Raw genomic sequence first — 20301 nt, 5'->3', positions numbered from 1 at the left:
CAGCAGGTAATCACTGACAAGGGAAGCTCCAATGTGTCTGAGATGAAAAAGGAATAACAGTAATAACCAACATGTGCTGAATGCCCACTAGATGCCAGCTTGTGCTAACAGCAAATATATATCATCTCATTCAACTCCCCACGACAGACCTCGTCCCCAATTTTCAGAGGCTCAACAAATCAGAGGCACTTGTCTAAAGACACACAGTAAATGATAGAGACAGAATCTAACTCAGGTCTGTCTGACTGCAACTCCTGCACTTTTTTTAAACCATGGTTCCACGCTGGGGGCAAGTCCAGGGGAAAGGCATAGACCCAGTGCCTGCTTCTGGCTTTAGCCTGGACACCGACTGAGGAGGTGAGCTGAGGTGAGCTGGCTGGGCCTCTGTGCTTTCTGGAGCCTGTGGGTGGTGTGCATGGCCATGCTGTGGACAAGATGCAGGCTCTGAGTGGCTGAAGGGAGGCTTGGCCTTGAAGCTAGATGGGGCCCCAAGGAGAGGCTGCCGGGGCTGCCCCCAGGCTCTGGGCTGGGCCAGCACTTTAAGGCTGGTTCCCTGTTTGTGGTGTCTAGTGGTCCTCCACTTCCCTTCCCTTCAGTTGGACACTGATTTGCCAGAGCTTTCTGAGGTCTGGATGGCCAGAGAGGCTCTCCTATCCATCTGACAGCCAGGCAGTGGTGGGTGAAGATCCAGCAGCCTCAACCGATTGATCTGTAAAATGGGGTAGATGATAGACCCTAACTCACAAAATCATGGTGAAGAGGCTGGAATATACAGAAAGTGGGTGCAGCCACAACAAACCCTCAACAAATGTGCATTCTCCTTCCTACTCAACTCTGTCACCAGCTCCCTGTGGGAACTCAGGCAAATCACTGCATCTGTGTTTTAATTTCCTTACCCGAAAGTGCTCAATAAGAGGGGAGTATTCTTGATGGAGGGATGAAAGAAACGCAGCAAAGTCTTAGACTCTCCAGGCAGTGGATTGACGAGGGGAAGCTTTTCTGGCTTTCTTTTTTTTTTTTTTTTTTGCGGTACGCAGGCCTCTCACTGTTGTGGCCTCTCCCGCTGCGGAGCACAGGCTCCGGACGCGCAGGCTCAGCGGCCACGGCTCACGGGCCCAGCCGCTCCGCGGCACGTGGTATCTTCCCGGACCGGGGCGGGATTCTCAACCACTGCGCCACCAGGGAAGCCCTCTGGCTTTCTTTTGAGGCCAGGACTGGACAGAGCACTAGCAGAGGTCAAATTCTTTCTCTGAGAGTCTCAGGATTCTTTCTCGGACTTCCCAAGTGACACAGGTATGTATAAAAATGACGACCATCAGGAAGACTGGGACTGTGACAGAGGGAATGTCGGAGTGTGCCAGTGGGGGTTAGAGAAGAAAAAATCAGAGAAAGAGAAAGAGCGAGAGAGCGAGAGAGCAAGAGAGCGAGAGAGAGAGAGGGAGAGGGAGAGGGAGAGAGAGAGAGAGAGAGAAGGGAGGGAGCATAAAGGGAGGCACATTTCCAAAGGAGTGAAAGGAAAAATAAGACCTGAATCTGACCAATGACAGGGCTTCCCATATTCCACGTGAAATTAATGCAAAGGAGATCCATATCTAGCCATAACGTGTTTTTAAAAAAGAAAATCGTGAATAAAGAAATATATTTATAAGTATTTTAAAAATTAATTTATTTTTGGCTGCTTTGGGTCTTCGTTGCTGAGTGTGGGCTCTCTCTAGTTGCGGTGAGGAGGGGCTACTCTTCGTTGCAGTATGCGGGCTTCTCATTGCAGTGGCTTCTCTTGCTGCGGAGCACGGGCTCTAGGCACACGGGCTTCAGTAGTTGTGGCTCGCGGGCTCAGTAGTTGCACCTCGTGGGCTCTAGAGCGCAGGCTCAGTACTTGTGGCACACAGGCTTAGTTGTTCCACGGCACGTGGGAATCTTCCTGGACCAACCAGGGCTCAAACCCTTGTCCCCTGCATTGGCAGGAGGATTCTTAACCACCGTGCCACAAACAGGGAAGTCCCAAGAAATATAAGTATTATGCAAAAATATTAAATTTCAATGTAACAAAAAACTGATCACATTTTGGGACAAATAAAATTATGTATTCAAGAAATCTGTAATTCGCTGTGAGAGGTAGATGAAATTCTCCCTTGGGCTCAGTTTGGGGGTCTGAAGAGATTTCTCCACTCATAGGCAGAGTTGCAAGTTTCCTGATATTTAAAAGCAGCAGAAGAGAAAAAGAGCCTAAACTGAACAAACTCTTGCCCATTGTTTCATGCCAGCTCTCCCCAGCTTTGCCCTGTTCGGTGCACTCATTCCATACCTCCTTTCAGTGTTCCAACCCTGGGTATTGCTGTTTACTTTTTAGTAACTTTAATGAAATGAAACCGTCTCCTTGAATGTCCCTCTGTACATCACAGGCAGTCACTTGGAGCTAAATGACCCCAAGGTCCAGCCTTGGTCTGGCCTTCACGCTCTGCTTTCTTCCTCCTCCTTCCTACCTCTGTCCTCTCTGGGTCCTGAGTTCTGGGAGAGCTTGGACGGGCACCTTCACAGTCCTAGAGAAATCCCAGGTGCCAGCCACGGTTCACAGCATCAGATCACGGACAACAGCCCCCCTACCTGCCCCAGCGTCTTAGCCTTGTTTTCCCCAGGAAGGGCTCAAACGTCAAAGAGTAGCACTGCTGGGTTCAAATCCTTGCTCCACCACCCATGCCATTAGTGACCTTGATTTCCTTATCCATAAAGTGGGAACAATAATAACTGTCTCCCAAGCATTGAATTATCTCTTGTAAAGTGCTTAGCAGCCTGCCCAGCTGGGAAAAGTGCTCAATAAACAGTATCCATCATCGTGGCTGTTGTCAGCACAGAGAAGTGCAGAATGAGAATGAGTTCCTGAATCCGGGACAAAACCTGGGGTTTGTGGTACAAGTGAAGCACCCGCTGCCATTTAAATCCCACGGATTTAGCAGCCTTTGCTGTCCCCAGAGGGCGTCACTCCCCTTCTAGATCTGCCACTGGGGCAGAACACTTGTCCACTTGACTTTCTCTGCGCTTGCCATGTGTAATATAGTTCCTCACCTGTCTTCCAGAGCACTCAAAGCCCTCCAAACTTTTCATGTTTTTTTTTGTTGTTGTTCTCTCTCACCACATAATAAAAAGAGGTAACCTCCTGGTTCTTAAAGAGTTCCAGAGTCCCTTACCTCCCAGCCAGCAAGGTCAAGGGCCGACACTCATTCCTCCATTCAACAATATTCAAATATTTTAAAAAATTATTTATTCATTTTTATTTATTTATTTATTGGGCTGCGTAGGGTCTTAGTTGCGGCATGCGGGATCTTCTCTAGTTGCCCCACTGCATGTGGGCTCTCAGCTCCCAGACCAGGGATGGAATCCGCGTCCCCTGCATTAGAAGGCAGATTCTTAACCACTGAACCACCAGGGAAGTCCCCAACTACATTCAAACATTTATTGAGCGCCTACTGTGTGCCAGGCACCTTGCTCAGTGCTAACCATAACCTTAACCGTAATCCTACCCAGGCTGAAATGGGTTAACTTTCCTCCCAGGTCTGACTGTGTGGCCTCAGGCAAGTTACTTAACCTTTCAGAGTCTCCATTCCTCACCTGTGAACTCGAACAATAATATCTGCCACCGAGTTGGGATTAAATGAGACCAACCACTCCCCTGCGGCTGGCGTTCACCGTTGGTGTATACGGACAATTGCCAGAAATGATTTGGATTCCAGGCTCCAGATACGTTTCTTTTTGTCTTTGCTTTTTCAAATTGTTTGTTTTTCTAATTGCCAAAGCATCTAGAATTAAAAGTGAGTATCCATCCCCCTCAGCCCTCGCGACCTCACACCGCAGAGGTAACCACGAGCAGAGTGGATTCTCCCTGACCTTTTGTCTTTCATTCACACAAATACACAAACACTCAAGAGAATTGGTTATTATGTTTCATCTTACGAAAATGGAATAAAGTATCTAGACTGTGCAACAACCTTGCTTTTGAAGTAACAATGTATTATTACTTCAGTTTCCTTTCCGTGCTTACATCAAATACGTATTTTAACAAGATCCGGGCTCACGGTCTGGCAGCAGTCGCTGCGGTTCTGCAAGGGGAGGGGGCGGAGATCCGGGCTCTCACCCCTCCCTTCCCAACCTTCCCTGCGTCAGGGCCTCACCCGCCCCGGCCCCCTCCAGCCCAGCCCCCTTCTTCCGGACCTCTCTCCCCGCCTCTCGCCCCAACCCCCTTCACTGGGCCTCCTCCCCTTCCCAGCCACCCCCCACGGATCCCTCCCCCTTCTCTCCGCGGGCCCCTTCTAGGGCCCCCACCCCGGGTCCCCTTCACAGGCCCCTTCTCCCGGCTCCGTCCCCTAGGCCCTCCAGCCCCTCCTCCGGGCCCCTCCCCCTCCAAGGCCCCCGTCTCTCGTACCCCTCCCCCTCCCGGGACCCCCGCCTCCCCTCGGGCCCGGGGGCGGGGCGGGCGTCGCGGATCCCGGGAGGCGCGGCAGGGGGCGCTGCGCTGGCCGAGGCGCGGCTGCGGGCGGCGGCGGCGGCGCCAGGAGGAGGCGGGAGGACGCGGGGGCGGTGGCAGGAAGGGGGCGGGGAGCCGAGCGCGAGAGGGAGGCGAGCGGCTAGACATAGGCTCCGAGGCTCCAGCGAGCGAGCGACGAGCGAGCCCGGGAGGGAGGGAGCGAGCTAGTTGCCGCGCCGCCGCCTAGCAATCCGCCGCCATCCCGCCGCCTCCGCGCCCGACCGCCGCCCGACCGCCATCGCCCGGCCCAGTCGCGCCCGCGGAATCAGACCAGGTGGGCCTGGGGCGCGGGGCGGCGCGGGGCCGGGGTGGCGGTGGCGGCGGAGGCGGGCGCGGCGCTAAGATGGAGGCGGCGCGGCCCGGCCGGCTTTGTCTAGGCGGAGGCTGACTGACAGCGGCGCCCGGGCCCGGCCGACCTTTGTCCGCGAGCGCCGGGCTCGGCCCGCCCCTCGCCGCCGCCGTTGGCCCGCAGGGCCGGGCCGGGGGCGGCCGGGGGGCGGCGGGCGGCCAGCTCGCCATTGTTGTGGCGGCGCCGCGCGGCTTGGGCTCGGCTGACGGCGGGGTCGGGCCGCTCCCCCCGCCGGGCCCGCAGCCCCCAGCGCCCCCGCACCCCGGGGCCGGGCCTGGACGCAGCGCGGCGGGGGGCCTCCGCGGGAGGGGCCGTCGGGGCGGACGGGTCCCCGGAGCCCCCGGAGTCGCCTTTCCGCCCCACATTCCGGCGGCCGCGAGTGCCTCGGCGGTCGGGGGCGTCGGGGCTGGTTTCCTGCCGCCCGGCCCCATCTTGCTTCCTAGCGAGTGCGGCTCCGGGGTGTAGAGCTGGGGTCGCGGCGACCCTCGGGGCCGGCGGTCGGGGGTGGAGTCGCCTGGCCTTTTCGGGTTCCCTCGGGTGTCCTCGAAGTTGATGGTCAGGGGTTGCCGGCCTGTGTGCCAGGGACAGGGGGTTAACAGCCGCCCAGACGGCCGCGGTTTGAGTGCGGGAAGAAGAGGATTATTTTCAAAACACTTAATGCTCTGTTGCTGAAAATGTTTAATAATAAACAGGATGTCGCTGCTCAGGGCCTGCCAGATGGGTTTTTTTTCCTCCTTTCCTTTTTCTCTCCCCCCTCCCCGCCTTCTAAGTAAAACCTACCACTGTTGAATTGAAATCGCGGGCCTCTGAAGAGTGGATTTGCCTACATAAAATTGGAAGGCGTTTTCTTCCTTTTCTTTTCTCCCTCTTTCTAAATATCGTGGGAGGTCCGAGCCCACCTTAGGCAAGCCGAGGACATGTTTTTCAGGGGAATGGTTCGCTTGAAGGAAGTGGGAGAAGGGGGGCTGGGGGAGGCTCTCCGGAGTGTGTCATTTACTAAATGGCTGCCCGGGAGAAACCTTTAAGAAGGCTTTGGTTTACAGGATTGTTAAATTACCCCTGAGATTTTTTTTTTTTTCCTTTAAGGTTTGGTATGCATTTTAAGTGCTTTGTATATTATAATCTAGTTTGGTTTTTGTAATCGTCCGTTTGAAGTCTTAGCGTGGTTTCTCCGAATACAATTGCAGCCATCTAGCCCTGTGCGCAGTGCTGTGGTGGAAGGTGGGACTGGGGAGGCCCAGGCTTTGGGGTGCAAATCCCGCTTCTGTCGGAGAGCTCTGGAATTCTCAGGGCCTTCGTTGGCGTACGTAGCGACATTGCATCCTCCCCCTGAAGATGGTGAAGGACCCAGAAGAGGGCCTGCCACACAGTTGGTGCTTAATAGTTGCTTCTCCTATGGCTGTTTGTATGCCTGCCATCAAGTGCTAGGGTGGAAGTTAGACACTTGTGGTGCCACCCGTTGTGCTGAGCCGTCAGGTGGACGCCACAGGTGCTGGGCTAAGGCATGGCCATGGGAAGACTTCAGGGCACAAAACATCACTGGGTTCTTGCTTATTCCGTACTGGGCCTCTTTGGGGAGACAAGGATGGGAAAGAGCAGCATTTGGAGCCCTCAAGCCCATAGACCTGGGCTGTGTGGTGGTAGGTCTCTGTCCTGGGATCCGAGGTGCCTACCTCTTCGAGGCTGTTGCTGCAGCTCGGGTTAAGGCACGGCAGAACAGTACAAGATACTGGATGCTAAGGACAGCAAGCAGAGGCGCAGGGAGTCCTGCCTCTTGAGGATAACTGTTTTCCTTTGGGAATGGCAGATAAGCATTTGCTTGTTTGGGCAAGTGTGTCTCTTGGAGCCTGTATTCTGGTCCTCATTGGGTTACCATACACAAGTTTCAGCCTCAGCTCCTGCATCTGTAAAATGGGAATAATTATTATGTCTTGCCTTGGGTATCTGTTGGGTCCCTTGGGAGCCTCACATACTATTTGCTGCAAAGCACTTCGGTCCACAGGAGGATAATGAAAATGTATGTTTTCAGTTACCTAGTTTTCTGGTTTCTTTCTCCTAGCTCCTGATCTTTTTCTCCTGTTACCTTGGTTGGTGGAACCACCCCAAATTCTGTCCGCAGCTAATGTTTTGATTTTGCCTGGAAGCACCAGAATGGCCTAGAAGAGCTAGGCTCCTCAGCCAAATCTGGGGTGTGTGCTGTTTATGGGAGACCATAGGAAGGACTGAGGCTAAGACTCGGGAGGCTGACCCCGGCCTTGGTCACGGGTGAGGGCTGAGACCCAGGTTACCTCTGTGCCAAACCTGTAGCTTGTTTGTAAAGGGCCTTGGAGACAACTGTGCTTGGACGCGCGGTGGTTCTGCAGTTTAGTGGGAAGTTTGTTTTGGTTCATTTTGGCATCCCCACACACATCCTGGTTGTGTTTTGTTTTTTAAACCTCCTTGGAACCTCCTCCTGGCTGTGTGACGGAGACGTTTTAGCGGGTCAAGTCGTCCTTTTCCTGCTTCCTGCCTCTTGGCCCATTCTTTATGTTTGATTTCAGTCTGGCTGTGCACTGTTGGTTAGCTGGTTGGTTAGGGGAGGTGATGAATTAGCTCCGTCTCCCACAAGCCTTTTTGATTACCTGTGAATTTCAGTTACCACTGGCTCCCTAATGCTGCTTGCATGGTGGAGGGTCCTGTCATGCCCTACAACATTCTGGGTCCTCTCCGGGCTCCTTCAAGCGCAAACGGGTAAAAGGAGAGCCTGGGCAAGGAAGAGCCGGAAAACCTTGGGAGAGAGGAATTTCAGGAATGGCAAGTCAGAACCAGTTCCTGCACAGTGTAGTTGCCTGGAGCCCAGCGAGGGATGTTTGTTATGCCTTTTGGTTGGTCCATACCTCCACCCCCTTTTAAATTTCAATTCTTTTTTTCCTGAAGGATTATTTTACTGTGCTTTCAACTTTTTTTTTTTTTTTTTGCCTTGCACAAAGTACTGACTCATGTTGCTAATGGCTGTATGCTGGTTGTATGTCTCATTATTCTTCCTGTTTAGGATTGTTCATTTCTATGTTTGTTTCAGTTTCAAACCAGAACAGGGCAGTTGGGCCAGTACACGTATTTCTAAATTTGATAATGAGGCTTCTCTACTTTCAAATGTGCGTATCTTGTTATGGGTGGGCAGGTGTTAAATAGGGCCCATCTACACTCGATTTTTTTTTTTTTTTTTTCCGGTACGCGGGCCTCTCACTGTTGTGGCCTCTCACTGTTGTGGCCTCTCCCTTTGCGGAGCACAGGCTCCGGACGCGCAGGCTCAGTGGCCATGACTCACGAGCCCAGCCGCTCCGCGACATGTGGGATCTTCCCAGACCGGGGCACGAACCCATGTCCCCTGCATCGGCAGGCGGATTCTCAACCACTGCGCCACCAGGGAAGCCCTACACTAGATTTTAAAGCGATGCATTTCCCTCTGAAGAATAAAATTTCCAGCAGAGATCTGTCGGGGTTTGTGTCCTGAAATCTCATACTTTAGTCAGGGCAAACTAGACTATCTTCTTTTCCAATCATAACTTGATTTCTTTCTGAAGATCCTTTTCTGGGGCTTGTACAGACTTGGGAACCTTGGGTCTGTCATTTGAACAAATAAATAAAGGCGTAATCTGAAAAATATATGTATGTATAACTGAGTCATTTTCCTGAACACCTAAAACTAACACAATACTGTAAAGCAACTATACTTCAATTTAAAAAATAGATAAACAGCAAGGATTTGTATATCACAGGGAGCTACATTCAATGTCTTGTAATAATGTATAATGGAAAATAATCTGAAAAAGAAAAATATATATGACTAGATCACTTTGCTATACCCCTTAAAGTAACACATACTTTAAATCAACTATATTTCAATTAAAAAAAGAAAAGAAATAAAGGCGTGGCCTGTGGTGCTGGAGATGAGAGCGAGGTGAGGTGAGAGATGATGAGCCTTCTGGCGAAATAAAATTGTTTATGACAAGCTTTTGGGTGTACAAAGTGCCGTTTGGACCGGTCTCCTCCCCTGGGAGTGCGGAAGACCTGGGCTGTGCTGTCGGTGATATCACCGACTCTCTGTGGGTGGCACGTTGGAGTCTGCTCTGGGAGGGAGGCCTGCCCTCATGACTTGGGCCAAAAGTCTTGGTCGAGTTTGTTCTTCACTGTACTTGTTGATTTCTTTGTTTTATTTTTTTCCGTGTGGCCTGAGCTGAGGGCTGGGTTGCTCTGTAAGGTGCCAGCAGCGTGGTTGGCTGGTAAAGCTTGTGCATGCAGCAGGAGGTGTCTGTGGGCAAAGTGCAGTCTAAAGTTGCTGGCTGTCCTGGTCCTTCACATTCTTTTTCAGATGACTTCTTTCTGCTCTCACCTCTACAGCTGGTTTTGTAGCTCTGCTCTGTATCCTTTCTTCCTCCTTTCAAGAAAACTACCAGCCTTTTTCTCCTTGTGGTGGTGCAGAAGCAGTATGTATTACTTTTAGAAGTCACTGCCGAACATCGGCCAGGCATGGTGCGAGGCCCTTTAAGTGCGTTTTCCCCCATTCATAAAAGGAACATTTCACTGGAAAAAAATTTGCAAAATAGTGAAAAGTATAAAGACAAAAATAAAAACAAAAATCACCTGTAACCTCACCATCCAGGGATACCTACATCAAGACTGGTGTATTTCTTTCCTTTGATTTTATGTGTTTTTTTTTCAAAATTAGAAAAATATATACACTATTCATGGATCATAGTTCCTCTTAACGTTATAGTATGTTTCTGTAAGTTACTGAAAATATGATTTTTTTAATAATTGCTATTATATGGATATGCCATGATTTGATTAATTCTGTTATTAGACATTTAGATGGTTGTTACCCGTTTTTGTTATTATAAACATAACTTTAGGGAGCGTCCTTGCGCGTAAACCTTGAGTTCACGTTGCTGATTATTTCCCGCAAGTGGAATTTTCCCGGTCTGGGGGTGTGCAGGCTCGTGCTTTGGCTCTCTCTGGAGCCGCACCAGTTTCCTCCTCGGTCACCCCATCTTCAGCCTTGGGCACAAGGCAGCCTCCTTCGTGGACCACTGAGTTCTGGGTGTCTCAGTCCTGGCGAAGCCTCTTGATGAGTGGGGCTTTGGGGTCTTACTCCATTTCCTGGTATGAGTCTGGACAAGTGTCTTGACTTAAACGTTTATTGTTCTGGGGACGCAGATGTGGATGCCCCACTTATGTTCCTCAGGAGCTCATGGTCCAGTGCGGGGAGGCAGGCACCGCCTTACGGAGGCCTTCGGGAGCTCCTCAACCCAGCTCCATCATCACCCGCCTGTTGCATCATCTTTCTTACCCCTGTTGCTTTTCTTTTTTTTCTTTTTAAAAATATTTGTTTATTTGGCTGCGATGGGTCTTCGTTGCGGCACGTGGGATCTTAGTTGCCGGGTGCAGGATCTTTAGTTGCGGCATGTGAACTCCTACTTGTGGCGTGTGGGATCTAGTTCCCTGACCAGGGATCGAACCTGGGCCCCCTGTATTGGGAATGTGGAGTCTTAACCACTGGATCACCAGGGAAGTCCCCCCTCTTGCTTTTCTTTACAATACTTTGCACAACTTTACGGTTTTTTAAAACAATTATTGTGGTAAAATACACATAACGTAAAATTTATCATTTTAACCATTTTTAAGTGTACAGTCCGGTGGCATTTAGTACATTCACAGTGTTGTGCAGTCACTATCCATCTCCTGAACTTTATCGTCTCAGTAAATTGAAACTCTGCACCTATTAAACACCAGCTCCCCCCCACCCCCATTCCCCCTGCCCGGGGCCCTGGCAAGTGTCATTTCACTTTCTGTCTCTATTGACTTCGATTAGTCTGGGTCCCTGAGAATAAGAGGAATTATCCAACCTTTGTCCTTTGGTGAATGGCTTCTTTTACCTAGCATAATTTTTCAAGTTCATCTGTCTGTATTTGTTGTGGCATGTGTCTGGATTCCATTGCTTTTTTTTTTTTTTTCCTTTTTTGTGGTATGCGGGCCTCACTGTTGTGGCCTCTCCCGTTGCGGAGCACAGGCTCCGGATGCACAAGCTCAGCGGCCATGGCTCACGGGCCCAGCCTCTCCGCGGCATGTGGGATCCTCCCAGACCGGGGCACGAACCCGTGTCCCCTGCATCGGCAGGCGGATTCTCAACCACTGCGCCACCAGGGAAGCCCTCCATTGCTTTTTAAGGCTGAATAATATTTGGTTACACACACACACTCCACATTTTGTTTATCCGTTCATCTAGATGGGAAACAACTTGGAAGTAGATTTTTTTTTACTTTGTTGAATTGCCCCTCTGCCCCGGTGGAGTGAATGCATGTCACATGAAGCAGGTTCTTTGGCTTCCGTTCCTCCCTGTGCTCTGTGTCTCACACAGAGGGCACTCCATCAGCACGTGTAGGATGAGCCATGGGGCTAGCCCACGGAGAAGTCGAGCCCAGCTCAGCCTGGGTTCCAGTGGTCAGGGAAGGCCTTCTGGAGAACGGAGCAGACTTGAAGCAAGCACCTCTTGCAAATAGTAAGCGAGCCCTGGAGTGTTAAAAATGTGTTTCTGAGTTGAAATCAGAAATGCATGGACCACAGAAGAAAGCTGGTGGGTCAGCTTGCTTTCCAGAGCCCCAGGCCCTTTTGACTGGACGTGGTGGGAGTGCTCTGGTTGGGTGGTGCTGGGGCCACCCAGGAGGCAGGTAAGACTTCACCTCCAGGCATTGAGTTGATTCTCCCAGCGTGCTTCGAGCTCATCTCCGTGTGGAATGGGGGGTGAATCTCACTGCAGGACCAACTGGAAAAAGGAGGTCATCTCCTGCGTTCTTTCCACGGTTCCTTTGTGTCTTTAGAGCTTTTTTCGGCAGGTGTTGTTTACATCCAGTTCCCAGCTTAGAGAACTGCTCTGTTCCAGGCCATGCAGAACATGCAGGCCAGTCTGGGAGGGCCGACCTGTCAATGGGACTGAATGGGCTGAGTGTTCAGAAATAGCTGGGGAGAGTGGAACGTTGCCCTGAAGCATAAAGTGGAATTCTTTCTGATACAAAATTAATTACAAAAGTCCACTTACTGGAAAAAAAAATGGAAAGAAAAAGCAAGGGTACATAGAAAAATGAAAGCTCTTCCTTCTGTCTTCCCAGGTGGTAGCCACTATTTATGGTTTGGTGTGTTTATCCTTCATGTGAATATGGCCCTTTGTAGGCAGGTTTTTTTGTTTGTTTGTTTTTTTGCAGTACGCGGGCCTCTCACTGTTGTGGCCTCTCCCGTTGTGGAGCGCAGGCTCCAGACACGCAGGGTCAGCGGCCATGGCTCACGGGCCCAGCTGCTCCGTGGCATGTGGGATCCTCCCGGACCGGGCCACGAACCCGCATCCCCTGCATCGGCAGGCGGACTCTTAACCACTGCGCCACCAGGGAAGCCCTGTAGGCAGGTTTTTTAAAGAGCAAAAATGGGATCATACTAGTCTTTCTTCATTTTTAAACTTATCATGAGCATTTTTCCATACTAACGTTTACAGGTCTATATACTGTTAATGTTTTAAAAATAATAGGAGGTTTTTAAAAAATATGCAAGTGTATGGAAGAAGAAAACAAAAATAGTTCTTAATCCCTTGGCCCAGATATTCCCAGTTGACTTTTTTTAAAAAGTAGTTAGAAAAATTCAATCTGTATTTAAAAGCATAAGGGTTCCTCTCCAATCTCTCTGAAAGGAAACCATTATTTGAAGTTTCTTGTGATTCCTAATAGAAAAAAAATTATGCACATTATCCATCCATATATATATATATATATATATATATATGTAATTCTTAAAGCAGGTTGCAGTTTTCACTTAATGTCTTGGTGTGCTCCACGAGAGGCCCTTTATAGTTGTTTTACATCATTTATTTTAGGAACTACGGAGAATAGTCTGTGGATGTACTTGATTTATCCTGTTTGCTATTGGTGGACAGTTGGGCTGTTTCTAATTTTGTGGTATTACACAATTTTGGTAAAATTCAGTCAAATTTCTCTTCAAAAACATGTAATTTGTATATAATAGTATGTGAGAGCGTGTTCCTGTAGTGTGGACTCTTCCTGTTGAATAGCGTTTTGGTAAGAATTCTGTTAAACTCCTTTTCAAAAAACTTTGTGCCAGTTTATATACAACATTATATGAGAGCGGGTGTTTCTGAACTGTGGGCTTTCCTAAGTGAACAGCTTTTTGGGGTCATTTTGGGCACATTTCCCAAATTAAAAGCAGTGACTGTTTCAGGCTTCCTGTAGTCGGTGTAGGATCTCGGGCTGTGATTGGTGTGGACACGTGTATCAGAAATGGCGTTTGCTGTGGACTCCCAGTGCAGAAGTGGCCCTGGGCATCTCATTAGGTAAGGCCAGTGGGGGAACCAGGAAAGGGGTTGTGGGGAGGGGCACAGGTAGCCAGATCTTAGTTTGATTTTCCTTATCAACTAAAATGATGGTACTTGGCACGGAGAGCCTGGCATAGAGAATTCAGAGACCTCCTCCGTTTGGAGTTCTCACATAGCCCTTCTGGAGATTTCTGAGGCTTGCATTACAGCCCTTGGTAGTCTTGTTGTTGTTAATGCATCTTAGTGTGGAATTTATCTGGAGACCTGTACTCTGCTGTGTTCAGTTCTCAACTCAACCACTTGGCCTCTGGCCCTGACCTTCCCGGCCTGGTTATTGTAGGAGATCGCACCTAGTGGGAAAAGCAACTGTGGAAGTGAAGCCCCTGGAGACTCCTGGGTGCTGGTATTTCATCAGGCTGGGGCCTCTGGGGAGGTGAGTGCCCCGGGGAGGTGCCGATCGGCAGCGCTGGCCCTTGCGGGCTGTTAGCGCAAACCTAGAGAGAAATCGCGGGGAGAGCTGGGGGTGCCTCGCCCCCCTCCTCTGCTCCTTTCCTGAGGGAGAGTAGCCCTTGCCTTCGATAGTCAGCTGCCTGCAGATCCAGGTTCTTCCACTTGCAAGCTGGGTGATTAAAATTATTTAATCTTTTGGAGTCTCTGTTCTCTTTTTCTGCAAAATATCATAGTAACACCTGCCTCCTAGAATTGGGGGAGGATTCAGTGGGTCCTACGCTGAAGTGTTTCTAAGGTGCCTGGCACAAGGCGAGCAGGCTCTTAGCAAACAGTAGCTATTAATGGTTCCTGGATTCAGCACTAGCTGAGGGCCTGGGGGGTTGGAGTAGGCAGGCTTATACACTTGGGGCTCTTTTGTTTACTAGATGCCAGGTGTTACTTATTGTGTGCTAAGCCTTGTGCTACATGCTGAAGATTTAGACCCAAGTCAAACAGCCCCTGCCCTCACCTCCAGGAGCTCCTTACCAAGGAGCTTACCGAGCTTACCAAGCTTACCAAGACACCTTACCAAGGGCCTCCCCTTGGGGCAGGGGCGTCAGGGCTCTTTCTGCAGCCCACCTCTGTCGAAGGTAAACACCCCCAGCGGGAGCATTTGATCACTGGCTGCTGCCCTTCCCTGAGCTGGTTCTGTTTTGGAGAGTTTTAGGTAAATGTGTTGAGAGGAATGAAGATGAGTTTTGTTACAGTTCATGGCATCAGGCAGACAGGAGTGTTCACTTCTGCTGTTTACACCTTCCTGGACCTTGAACAGACCTCCTTTACCCCTTTGAGCCTCTGTTTCTGTATCTGCCTGGTGGGGATGGAACCTGCCTCTCAGTGTTGCTGTGATGATGGCACCTAGTCAGCTTGGAAACAGGATGATGTGTTGCTACTATATTACTCAGTTTACCTAGATCTTAAAACAACGTAACAGTGAAAGTACAGGCTTGTTACAAAAAAGCCAAACAGGCCAGAAGTACACAAAGTAGAAAGTAAAAGTCATTCCTTCTTGCAGCTATCCTTCAGATTGAGAGATGATGAGTGCTGTCTTGAAAACAGTTTCATTTTCCAGTGACGGGAATGTTTTAACTGAAGGTGTGAGTTTCATCCCTGAAGTGACCACCGGGAAACAGGAGATACGAATGTTTATAAGTGTACTTAAGACATTTGTAGTACGCAGGCCTCTCACTTCTGCGGCCTCTCCCGTTGCGGAGCACAGGCTCCGGACGCGCAGGCCCAGCGGCCACGGCTCACGGGCCCCGCCACTCCATAGCATGTGGGATCCTCCTGGACCGGGGCACGAACCCCTGTCCCCTGCATGGGCAGGCGGACCCCCAACCACCGCACCACCAGGGAAGCCCCTTTCCTGTCTTCTTAAGGAAAAAAGAAAGGGCCACGGTAATTCTTTGTCCACCTGTATGAATCCTAACACTGTGTTGCTCATACTAGCGGCGGCAGAGAGTAGCTTTAACCAAGTGCTGCCCTCCAGAGATCTTAAGGCAATGTGATGAGGTTTTGCTGTGGGGTTTGGGGTACGGGGGCAGGGTGGACTGTGCGGTCTGTGATGTGGACTTGTTAGGGCAGCAGAGTCTGTGATAGTTCAGGAACTGGGGAGAGATGATGGAATGGGGCGGGACTGGGGGCTGTGAGAACAGTTCTGTCTGAGGCAGGATGGGGAAGGTCTTGTAATGCCCGTTTATCGTAAATAAGCAGTGAGTAAAGTTGGCGTGCTTAGGTGAAGGCACACATTCCTCTCTTCTTTTGCTGAAATGATGGGTTGGCATCCTTCTGAAAGCCCCTGGGCAACGCTTGGCCCTTAGTTTTGGGTTCTTCCTTTTCATAACTTGAGACCTGCTCTTGCCTGGTTGGTGGCCCAGGGACCGTCAGCACCCTGGGTCTCCTCCGTGAAGTCTGAGGCTTGGAGAGTAAACAGCATGTGGCTTCCGGGGCTGTAGTGCTTTGGGCTCTTGTGGGAGATCGTTTAAACCAGCCCAGCCCTTTTAGGCAGCACCCCCCCTCCGCCTTCAGTATATTTTCTGAAGAAAATAAATACTTGGTTTTATTTTCTTCAAAGAGAAGGTGGTTTGGGGGGGTTAGTTGTTGAAGAACCATCTCTGTATCAGCAGACAACCTCCTGCGCGTGGCTTAGCTCTGAGATGGCGTGACAGAGTGAGAAAGGGCGCAGGGCGACAACTCGGCCTGGTACTGCACCGCTCAGCCTCCGTTTCCCCGTCTAAGTGGGGCCGACAGTGAGGACAGCCACCCTGGCGATTGTTGGCAGGATCCTCTGCACAGCCGTAATCGCTGTTCCTCCAGCCTGATGGAGTACTTCCTCACTCGCGATTAGCGGTTAGCGGGAGGCATTACCATCCAGGCGGAATGGTTTGTTGATAAGAAATCTCCTTTGGGACACCTCTTCTGTTTCGTGCAGGCTGAAGGTGGGAGGCCGCAGGTGGAGGAGGGCTCCTGGAAGGCGCCAGGGTCCTGTTGTTTTGAGTGAACTGGGTCCTGCACCCCTGTGAGCTTTCGCGCCTGGAGGGCATCTGCCTCCTGTGGTGGGTGCCTGATTAGAGGTCGGGGTCGCAGTTCTCATCTCCTTCCTTACCTTTCTGTCTGCCCTTCAGTTCTCTGGGCACAAACTAAAAATATGCTTGATTTACACGTCTGTCTGTAGAACATGGGTAAATGAAATATGGCACAACTATGCAGTGAAATACTAGAAGGGCATTAAAGAGTCTCAGATTGGTATGTGTTTTCTTGAAAAGATGACCACAGCGTATTAATAAAGAGAAAGCAAGTTGCAGCATGATGTAGCAACAACCCACATTTGTAGAATAAAAATTGAAGACCACAAATTGCTGATAGTTTTATGTGGGCCAAGAAAAAAGGCATGGAGGATATCCACCGAGTTAACATTGGTTACCTTTTGAGTTGGATTGATTCGTTTTGCATATTTTAATATCATTTGAGTTTGTTATAGTGAATGGGTATTAGAAACACTTATTACTTACAGAGATAATTAATTAGAGGTAACTTATAAATTTAAAGAAAGAGACATGCCTATGGGCCAGGCCCAGGGGCTGGTGCGTTGCTTTTTCCTGGCAGGAGCTTCCTGCCGGCTCCTTGTTTTACTCAGACCCACCCGAGTGCCTTGGCTTCTGGTGCTGGGACCCTGATGGTTCACAGGAATCCAACCAATTCAATCATGTCTGTTTATGTGTCAGTGGTCCTCGGAAACTGCTTTGTTGATCTGGTTAGAAGGAACAATTCAATACAAATCCTGTCTCCAATTTCTGTTCTCTCCTAAATCAGATTTTACAATATAGAGCATAGATTTTTTTTTTAAATATTTGTTTTATTTTATTTATTCATTTATTTATTTGGTTGTGCCGGGTCTTAGTTGCAGCTGGTGCGCTCCTTAGTTGTGGCATGCAAACTCTTAGTTGAGGCATGCATGTGGGATCTAGCGCCCCCGACCAGGGACCAGGGATCGAACCCGGGGCCCCCTGCATTGGAAGCGCAGAGTCCCATCCACTGCACCACCAAGGGAGTCCTTTTTCCTACCTACCTTCCTTCCTTCCTTCCTTCCTTCCTTCCTTCCTTCCTTCCTTCCTTCCTTTCTTCCTTCCTTCCTCCCTCCCTCCCTCCCTCCCTCCCTCCCTTCCCCCCTCCCCTCCCCTCCCCTCCCTTTCCCTCCCATTTAAAATTCATGACTTCGGGCTTCTCTGGTGGTGCAGTGGTTGAGAGTCCGCCTGCAGAGGATGCAGGTTCGTGCCCCAGTCCGGGAAGAGATCCCACATGCCCAGGAAGATCCCACATGCCGCGGAGCGGCTGGGCCCGTGAGCCATGGCCGCTGAGCCTGCGCTTCCGGAGCCTGTGCCCCGCAACGGGAGAGGCCGCGACAGTGAGAGGCCCGCGTATCGCAAAATAATAATAATAATAATAAAATAATGACTTCTTACTAAAAATCTCCAGTTCATATAGCTAAGGGGTTTACAGCTTCTCCTTTAAAAGTTATATTCCTGGCACTTCCCTGATGGTCCAGCGGTCAAGACTCCGCGCTTCCAACGCAGCAGGCATGGGCTCAGTCCCTAGTCGGGGAGCCAAGATCCCACATAGAGCATAGTTTTTTTTTTTTTTTTTTTTTTAGAGCATAGATTTTGATGGCATTTGCATAGTGCTTCTCACTTGCTAATTCACCATTGTTTGGAGGTGGAAAAGGAAGGAAAAAGGGAAATAGAGCTGTGTGTCATGTGTTTCTTTCATTTGCCATATATCCTTGGTAAATTTTGACCCTGGGCAGGGAGGCCTGTGTGTGGCACATCTGTCCAGCTGTCCATCCCTGGTTGTATATTGAAATTGCCTTTTTGAGTTTTTCATTTAAAATTCTTTTCTACTTGCTAATAAGTTAACTGCATATTCAAAAGGTGAGATAGTCCAGCAGCTCTTTGCAGACTGCAAACGGATTTCTAGCTGGAGGCCTCTCAGGCTTCAGCTCAAGCCTGTGTGCCTGTGAGCTACGTGGGTAGGGACTGAGCCCACTGCTCATGAAGGAAGGAGCTGTAGCAGTGTAAGTTGGTCACTAGTGATGATGTTGGTCACTGGGACCATTGGGCAAGTGCTGTGCTTGGGGAGACTCAGGACAGACCCCTGTGGGTGAGGAGCCCAGAGCCTGTGCACACCCGGGGCCCACCAGACCCTGTGTGAAGAGTAGAGTTCCTGCCTGATGCAGTGCACCCTGGGCCAGACTTGCCCTGCACGTTCACCACAACCCCAGGGGTACGCCCAGAGCCTGGGCGTACTGTGGATATTTTATTCTGGGCCTCAGGGCCCCTTGGTGGCTATCGTGGACCTCATAATCGCAGTAGCAGGTGTTTCTCTAGTGCCCACTGAGTGCCAACACTTCTGGGGCAGTGCCTGGATGTCAGACTGACCTGGGTTCAAGTTCAGGTTTTGCTATGCCCTAACTTGAAGATAGTGACCTTGGGCCAGTCATTTAACCGCACTGAGCCTTGGTGTCTTGTCTGTAAATTGAGGGTACAAATAAATACCTTTCTCATTGTGGTTTATCTGTCTTTTTCTTGTTTCAGAGAACTGCTGTTTTAAAATTCAGCTTTATTCAGATGTATTCATTAAGTTACTTTGGCTTTTTGCTTTGTGAATTGTTTTTGCTTTCCTTCGTGTTCACTTGTGTCTTTTTTTCTGACTCCTCATATCAGATGCTTAATTTCATTCTTTTCTGTTAGGAATTTTAAGTTTTTAGATGATTAAATTTCCTCTGAGAACAAATTTGTCTCTGTTTCAAAAGTTTGGTGTGTAGTGTTCTTTTCTCCATCTGTGCTATTTTCTAGGTATTCTGCAGCTATGGTTTTGAATTCCCCTTTGAGTCAAAAGTTTTTTAAGATGGAGGTTTAAGTTTCCCAACTGATAGGGTTATTTTTTCTTCTGCCTTCATTATATCTTATCCTGTTGCACTGTGGTCAGAGATTTTTGCTTTTCAGAATTTGGGGTTTTCCTTAAAGTCTCACTTGTAGTCACTTTTTGAACATGTTTGCTGATCTACCTTGATCAGATCATCTATTACTGTCTCTGTTAACTGTTTTGAGTGGGCTTTGATCTATCAATGTGTAGCGATTGCTGTGTTTTCCACTTAAAATTCTTTTTTTTTCATTTTAAAATTGCTCTGCAAATATAGGTTCATGCTAGTTATATTTTCATTATGGATTGTCTCCTGACCCATGTCTTTGTTCTGTTTCTTACTTTTTTTGTGTCTGGCTTCTTTGGTTCAATGTTATATATTTGTGAGTTTCACCCATGTGGTTGTGTGGTGTTTATTCCTTCTCATTTATTTTTTTTCCAGTTTTATTGAGATACAGTTGACAAGCTGTACAGGATAATGATTTGACTTACATACGTTATGAAATGATTACCACAGTAAGTTTAGCGAACATCATTTTATTGAATATATGGATACAAAATTAAAGGAATAGAAAAAAAAATTTTTCCTAGTGATGAGAACTCTTCAGATTTCCTCTCTAACAGCTTTCATATATAACGTACAGTGTGTTAATTATATTTACATGTTGCACGTCACATCCCTGGTACTTTTTTTTTTATTTGTGGTATGCGGGCCTCTCACTGCTGTGGCCTCTCCCATTGCGGAGCACGGGCTCCGGACGCGCAGGCTCAGCGGCCATGGCTCACCGGCCATGGCTCACCGGCCTAGGTGCTCCATGGCCTGTGGGATCTTCCTGGACTGGGGCACAAACCCGTGTCCCCTGCATCGGCAGGCGGATTCTCAACCACTGCGCCACCAGGGAAGCCCCCTGGTACTTATTTATCTTATGACTGGAAGTTTGTCCCTTTTGACCACCTTCATCTAATTCCCCTTCCCCCTCCCTCCATCTCTGGTAACCACACATCTGATCTCTTTTTCTGAGTTAGTTACTTAGTTACATAATTACTTTGTTTTTGAAGTAAATTGACCTACAACTCTGTATTAGTTCTTGGTACACAGTGTAGTGATTCACTGTTTCTGTGCATTTCGCAGTGATCACCACGATAAGCCTAGCCACCATCTGTCTGTTCCTT

At 49.3% G+C, this 20301-nt stretch overlaps 1 protein-coding gene across 33 annotated transcripts in view; it reads left to right on the top strand.

Moving 5' to 3' along the window:
• Positions 1 to 4591: 4591 nt before the first annotated feature.
• PRRC2B (proline rich coiled-coil 2B) overlaps positions 4592 to 20301 on the top strand; it is a 90150-nt gene continuing 74440 nt past the window's right edge. For all 33 annotated transcript variants that reach the window (XR_010841814.1, XR_010841813.1, XM_067040417.1 and 30 more), the window contains exon 1: positions 4592 to 4793. The gene's annotated coding sequence lies outside the window, so the exon portion shown is untranslated. The remainder of the gene's footprint in view (positions 4794 to 20301) is intronic.

The sequence above is a fragment of the Kogia breviceps genome, chromosome 8 (assembly GCF_026419965.1).
Source record: "Kogia breviceps isolate mKogBre1 chromosome 8, mKogBre1 haplotype 1, whole genome shotgun sequence".
Taxonomy (NCBI): Eukaryota; Metazoa; Chordata; class Mammalia; order Artiodactyla; family Physeteridae; genus Kogia; species Kogia breviceps.
Note: the sequence above shows the minus strand (reverse complement) of the source record. Positions and strands in the feature narration are given on the sequence as shown.